Source organism: Anopheles funestus (assembly GCF_943734845.2).
Source record: "Anopheles funestus chromosome X unlocalized genomic scaffold, idAnoFuneDA-416_04 X_unloc_140, whole genome shotgun sequence".
Lineage (NCBI taxonomy): Eukaryota > Metazoa > Arthropoda > Insecta > Diptera > Culicidae > Anopheles > Anopheles funestus.
The window spans coordinates 1-7,500 of NW_026045084.1; positions in this window are offsets into that span (position 1 = coordinate 1).

The following is a 7,500-nucleotide window of genomic DNA, read 5'->3' on the forward strand; positions in this document are numbered from 1 at the left end:
CAAACAGACCTATGAGCGATAAACCAAACTGAACACGTATTGATGTCGGCTTTTCCTATCATTTGATGCCGCAGGTTGTTTAGGGACCGGAGCAGCTTGCGGCCGAGACGGTCCCCGGGGGTTTCTTTCTCCAAGGAGTGGAAACTATTAAGCAAGAGTTGTAGCAAGATACGATCCTCTGATGTGTCGTTGGCCGTTCATGCGGTATCGCCTGTCGATGATATATCGATGGGCATGCCTTACTCTACCGACCTTCTAATTGAGAGTATTAATCAGGGATCGATGGTCAAACAGACCTATGAGCGATAAACCAAACTGAACACGTATTGATGTCGGCTTTTCCTATCATTTGATGCCGCAGGTTGTTTAGGGACCGGAGCAGCTTGCGGCCGAGACGGTCCCCAGGGGTTTCTTTCTCCAAGGAGAAGAAACGATTAAGCAAAAGTTGTAGCAAGATACGATCCTCTGATGTGTCGTTGGCCGTTCAAGCGGTATCGCCTGTCGATGAGATATCGATGGGCATGCCTTACTCTCCCGACTGGATTACTGAGAGTTTAATCAGGGATCGATGGTCAAACAGACCAATGAGCGATAAACCAAACTGAACACGTATTGATGTCGGCATTTCCTATCATTTGTCGCAGGTTGTTTAGGGACCGGAGCAGCTTGCGACCGAGACGGTCCCCGGGGGTTTCTTTCTCTAAGGAGTGGAAACGATTAAGCAAAAGTCGTAGCAATAATCGATCACCTGATGTGTCGTTGGCCGTTCTTGCGGTATCGCCTGTCGATGAGATATCGATGGGCATGCCTTACTCTCCTGACTGTTTAATTGAGAGTTATAATCAGGGATCGATGGTCAAAAGGACCTATGAGCGATAAACCAAACTGAACACGTATTGATGTCGGCATTTCCTATCATTTGTCGCAGGTTGTTTAGGGACCGGAGCAGCTTGCGACCGAGACGGTCCCTTCCCGAAAGATGGTGAACCGAGTCGTCTGGCGTAAAAACCGGACGACTCGAAAGGGCTTGACCCTTTCAAGTGAGCGATAATCACATTCTACGCTCAGTTCGACAGCTACAAGGCAATCACTCGCTATGTTCAGAGCTAATACATGCAACATGCCGGCATTGTTTCCACCGACGCATGGATTCAAGACTGGTGCACTTATTAGTTAAACCGTTCGCCTCCGGGTGTTTCGAGTTCAAGTCTGGATGAGGATTGATCTTGCTGGTAATAGCTTGAGCCCTTAAGGGGTCGAAGCGTACATCTTGAGACCATGTACAACATATTACCAAATCGGCACCATGGGTTCGGGTGCAAGTGATGTAACCGTGAAAGATGTTGAGCAGCCCAACATCGGTTTACACACGCATAATAGGAAGGCAGCGCTGTCGACTGGTCAGTCGTGTAAGAAGTGTGCATTATCGATCACAAATATATTGGTGATCTGTAGGTTGCGCATACACCATGCCCGGTGTAAAGTGCCGTGGTCCCCCCCGGGGGGCTGCATCAAACCGTTCGCCACGCGAACTACCCAATGGAACGAACTCTATGCATTTAATAAGAAGAAGAGATGATAATGAAACACGGTCGATTTAAGAGTTGAAAACGTTGAAATACCTATAAGCAAGTCTTAAGTTGGTGGTGACCGTTACGCCCCAACAAATTGGTGCCTTACCCTACACCAAAGAGCCATTCAACATGGTTCAAGTGAGCGATAATCACGCTCTACGCTCAGTATGACAGCTGCAAGGCAATCACTCGCTAAGTTCAGAGCTAATACATGCAACACGCCGGCATTGTTTCCACCGACGCATGGATTCAAGACTGGTGCACTTATTAGTTAAACCGTTCGCCTCCGGGTGTTTCGAGTTCAAGTCTGGATGAGGATTGTTCTTGCTGGTAATAGCTTGAGCCCCTGAATAAGGGGCCGAAGCGTACATCTTGAGTAAATGTACAACATATTACCAAATCGGCACCGTGGGTTCTGGTGCAAGTGATGTAACCGTGAAAGATGTTGAGCAGCCCAACATCGGTTTACACACGCATAATAGGAAGGCAGCGCTGTCGACTGGTCAGTCGTGTAAGAAGTGTGCATTATCGATCTCCAATATATGAGCTCAGTATGACAGCCCAATTGGTAATCCTCGGGACCTCCAGAAAGGAAGCTGGATGAGGATTACCAAAACGAAAGTTGATAAGTGTAGTGGTACCACTTAGTCAACTTGTATCCCGAAAGATGGTGAACCGAGTCGTCTGGCGTAAAAACCGGACGACTCGAAAGGGCTTGACCCTTTCAAGTGAGCGATAATCACGCTCTACGCTCAGTTCGACAGCTGCAAGGCAATCACTCGCTAAGTTCAGAGCTAATACATGCAACATGCCGGCATTGTTTCCACCGACGCATGGATTCAAGACTGGTGCACTTATTAGTTAAACCGTTCGCCTCCGGGTGTTTCGAGTTCAAGTCTGGATGAGGATTGATCTTGCTGGTAATAGCTTGAGCCCCTGAATAAGGGGTCGAAGCGTACATCTTGAGACCATGTACAACATATTACCAAATCGGCACCATGGGTTCGGGTGCAAGTGATGTAACCGTGAAAGATGTTGAGCAGCCCAACATCGGTTTACACACGCATAATAGGAAGGCAGCGCTGTCGACTGGTCAGTCGTGTAAGAAGTGTGCATTATCGATCACAAATATATTGGTGATCTGTAGGTTGCGCATACACCATGCCCGGTGTAAAGTGCCGTGGTCCCCCCCGGGGGGCTGCATCAAACCGTTCGCCACGCGAACTACCCAATGGAACGAACTCGATGCATTTAATAAGAAGAAGAGATGATAATGAAACACGGTCGATTTAAGAGTTGAAAACGTTGAAATGCCTATAAGCAAGTCTTAAGTTGGTGGTTTCGTTGTGCCCCAACAAATTGGTGCCTTACCCTACACCAAAGAGCCATTCAACATGGTTCAAGTGAGCGATAATCACGCTCTACGCTCAGTATGACAGCTGCAAGGCAATCACTCGCTAAGTTCAGAGCTAATACATGCAACACGCCGGCATTGTTTCCACCGACGCATGGATTCAAGACTGGTGCACTTATTAGTTAAACCGTTCGCCTCCGGGTGTTTCGAGTTCAAGTCTGGATGAGGATTGTTCTTGCTGGTAATAGCTTGAGCCCCTGAATAAGGGGCCGAAGCGTACATCTTGAGAGTAAATGTACAACATATTACCAAATCGGCACCGTGGGTTCTGGTGCAAGTGATGTAACCATGAAAGATGTTGAGCAGCCCAACATCGGTTTACACACGCATAAGGGGTTTATTGTTATCTGTAGGTTGCGCATACACCATACCCGGTGTAAAGTGCCGTGGTCCCCCAGGGGGCTGCATCAAAACGTTCGCCATGCGAACTACCCAATGGAACGAACTCGATGTATTGAAAGAGATGAACAATTAATAGCGAGAATAGGGGCCCGGAAGCAATTCCGCGGCCCTACGGTCGATTCAAGAGTTGAAACGTTGTACAATCGTGGATAGCACCTAGTGCTAATATGGTGAGAGATAATGTGTGAGGAAATTTAGTTTCCTAAAGTTTAGTTAGTGGTTTCCGTTGTGCCCTAACAAACTTAAAGTTGGTGGTGACCGTTACACCCCAACAAATTGGTGCCTTACCCAACACCAAAGAGCCATTCCATATGGTTCTAGAGAGAGAGAGTTGTGTGGAAATTTATTTCCCACTAAGCGAGTGTGTGTCTGTAGTGGAACGAATTCTGGTTGATCCTACCAGTAATATACGCTTGTCTCAAAGGTTAAGCCATGCATGTCTAAGTACAAACATAAATGAATGTGAAACCGCATAAGGCTCAGTATAACAGCTATAATTCACAAGATCATCCTACCACTAGTTACTTGGATAACTGTGGAAAATCCAGAGCTAATACATGCAACATGCCGGGACTGTTGCCCTCGCGGGTAGCTGAACTGGTGCACTTATTAGTTAAACCAATCGCCTCCGGGCGGCTTGAGTTGAAGTCTGGATAAGGACGCAGATCGTATGGTCGCTTGTCGACTGACGACAGATCTTTCAAATGTCTGCCCTATCAACTATTGATGGTAGTGTAGAGGACTACCATGGTTGCGACGGGTAACGGGGAATCAGGGTTCGATTCCGGAGAGGGAGCCTGAGAAATGGCTACCACATCCAAGGAAGGCAGCAGGCGCGTAAATTACCCAATCCCAGTACGGGGAGGTAGTGACGAGAAATAACAATATGGACCTCTCTAACGATGGTCCATAATTGGAATGAGTTGAGTATAAATCCTTCAACAAGGATCAAGTGGAGGGCAAGTCTGGTGCCAGCAGCCGCGGTAATTCCAGCTCCACTAGCGTATATTAAAGTTGTTGCGGTTAAAACGTTCGAAGTTGATTGCCCGTCCAGACACGTGACCGCCACGGGCGCCCGGTTACACGCCGGGGCCGTTCGTGCGCGCGCTCACGGCTGCGACTCACAATGGTGTACTTGGGCGTTACTCTGTGAACGAGTACCGTGCTACCGGTTAACTCCGGCACGGGCTCCTCATGGTGCTCAAGATACTCACATTTACCTTGAACAAATTAGAGTGCTCAAAGCAGGCTAAGACAAAGCGTCCGGCCCCCCCGTGGGGTTGGCGTTGGCCGAGAATAATCTTGCATGGAATAATGGAATATGACCTCGGTTTATACGATTTCGTTGGTTTGTCAGAAACCTAGAGGTAATGATTAACAGAAGTAGTTGGGGGCATTGGTATTACGGCGCGAGAGGTGAAATTCGTAGACCGTCGTAGGACCAACTGAAGCGAAAGCGTTTGCCATGGATGCTTTCTTTAATCAAGAACGAAAGTTAGAGGATCGAAGGCGATTAGATACCGCCCTAGTTCTAACCGTAAACGATGCCAATTAGCAATTGGGAGACGCTACCCCTATTCGGTGCTCTCAGTCGCTTCCGGGAAACCAAAATCGGGTTCCGGGGGAAGTATGGTTGCAAAGTTGAAACTTAAAGGAATTGACGGAAGGGCACCACAAGAAGTGGAGCTTGCGGCTTAATTTGACTCAACACGGGAAAATTTACCAGGTCCAAACTTATCGAGGTAAGACAGATTGATAGCTCTTTCTCAAATTTAAGGGTAGTGGTGCATGGCCGTTCTTAGTTCGTGGAATGATTTGTCTGGTTAATTCCGATAACGAACGTGACTCAAACATGCTAACTAGAACGCTGTCAGCAGTGCGCCTCCGGGCGCACCTGACGTTACAGCCGGGCGGCGCCTTCACGGGCGGTCGTCGGCTACGTTTGCCCTGCTTAGCGGGACAACTTGTGTTTAGCAAGCTGAGAATGAGCGATAACAGGTCCGTGATGCCCTTAGATGTTCTGGGCTGCACGCGTGCTACAATGTGGGTCGCAGCGTGTTCTCGCCAATAGGCGCCCCCATTCCGAGAGGAACGGGAAATCACTAAAATGCCCATCTAGTCGGGATTGGGGACTGCAACGGTCCCCATGAACCTGGAATTTCTAGTAAGCACTAGTCATTAGCTAGTGCTGATTACGTCCCTGCCCTTTGTACACACCGCCCGTCGCTACTACCGATGGATTATTTAGTGAGGTTTCTGGAGGCTTACCTTCCGCGGTTCCTTCGTGAGCTGCAGCTGGCATGGCTGAAGTTGACCGAACTTGATGATTTAGAGGAAGTAAAAGTCGTAACAAGGTTTCCGTAGGTGAACCTGCGGAAGGATCATTACTGATGATCGTCCGCGAGTGACCAACCATGGGCTGCCTTCGGTGTAGCTCGGTCGCTCGCTTGCTATGTGTCAGAATTTGTTGAAAGCCAACTCGTTCGTTGTACACTTTGATGGGTGACCATCACTGTGTCTCCGTGCCGAGCTAGATCTCCCCTAGCCGTAAGGCACTTGAACGCCCCTTCGACGACGAGTTGCATGTGTGTGGTATGTGTCAGAATCTGGTGAAGCTTTCTGCATGTGATGTGCCTTGTGTGGATCCGTGGCCATTGCATTGTGTCTGGTGTGTAGGTACCCAGACACTTAGAACGCTTGCGCGGAAAGCAAACTCGATCGTTGTACACTTTGATGGGCAACCATCACTGTGTCTCCGTGCCGTGCTAGATCTCCCCTAGCCGTAAGGCACTTTGAACGCCCCTTCGACGACGAGTTACAAGAGTGTGGTATGTGTCATAATCTGGTGAAGCTTTCTGCATGTGATGTGCCTTGTGTGGATCCGTGGCCATTGCATTGTGTCTGGTGTGTAGGTACCCAGACACTTAGAACGCTTGCGCGGAAAGCAAACTCGATCGTTGTACACTTTGATGGGCAACCATCACTGTGTCTCCGTGCCGTGCTAGATCTCCCCTAGCCGTAAGGCACTTTGAACGCCCCTTCGACGACGAGTTACAAGAGTGTGGTATGTGTCATAATCTGGTGAAGCTTTCTGCATGTGATGTGCCTTGTGTGGATCCATGGCCATTGCATTGTGTCTGGTGTGTAGGTACCCAGACACTTAAGCAAACTCGATCGTTGTACACTTTGATGGGCGAGCATCACTGTGTCTCCGTGCCGTGTAAGAGCTCCCCTGGCCATCAGGCACTTGAAAGGTCCTTGGACGACGAGTTACAATAGTGGTGTGTTAGATACGTCAGGTGATGGTATCTACTGTTGTGCAATACGTATCCGGCCACGGCACGGAACGAACGGGAACTGTGGTGCAGACATACAAAGAGTTAAGCCTATTAGTCATTAACTCTAAGGACGGGGCCATGGGGCGGTACGCAAAGGATACGGATGAGCGAGTATGCAGGCCCAATACTCAATAGCTCGATCCGATCCAAGCACATGAGTTGACTGCGGCGCCAGGTTAACCAATGTGCTAGATTCTATTTGGCCAGTAGAATCTTGTGTCTTATGCGATTTGATACCAAGACACCAGAACGAAAGTTAGTTGAAGAGTTATTAAACTCTTATGAAGTATGGTTGTGCAATCACAACTTATGACTTTAACCTACAAAGTGGATATGGACTTGCAATTATAACATGGAATCTCTACACACCCCATGAGCTCGATCCAATCCACGCACACGAGTTGCCTGAGTAGCGACAGGTATACCGATGTGCAATACGTATCCGGCCACGGCACGGAACGAACGGGAACTGTGGTGCAGACATACAAAGAGTTAAGCCTACTAGTCATTAACTCTAAGGACGGGGCCATGGGGCGGTACGCAAAGGATACGGATGAGCGAGTATGCAGGCCCAATACTCAATAGCTCGATCCGATCCAAGCACATGAGTTGACTGCGGCGCCAGGTTAACCAATGTGCTAGATTCTATTTGGCCAGTAGAATCTTGTGTCTTACGCGATTTGATACCAAGACACCAGAACGAAAGTTAGTTGAAGAGTGATTAAACTCTTATGAAGAATGGTTGTGCAATCACAACTTATGACTTTAACCT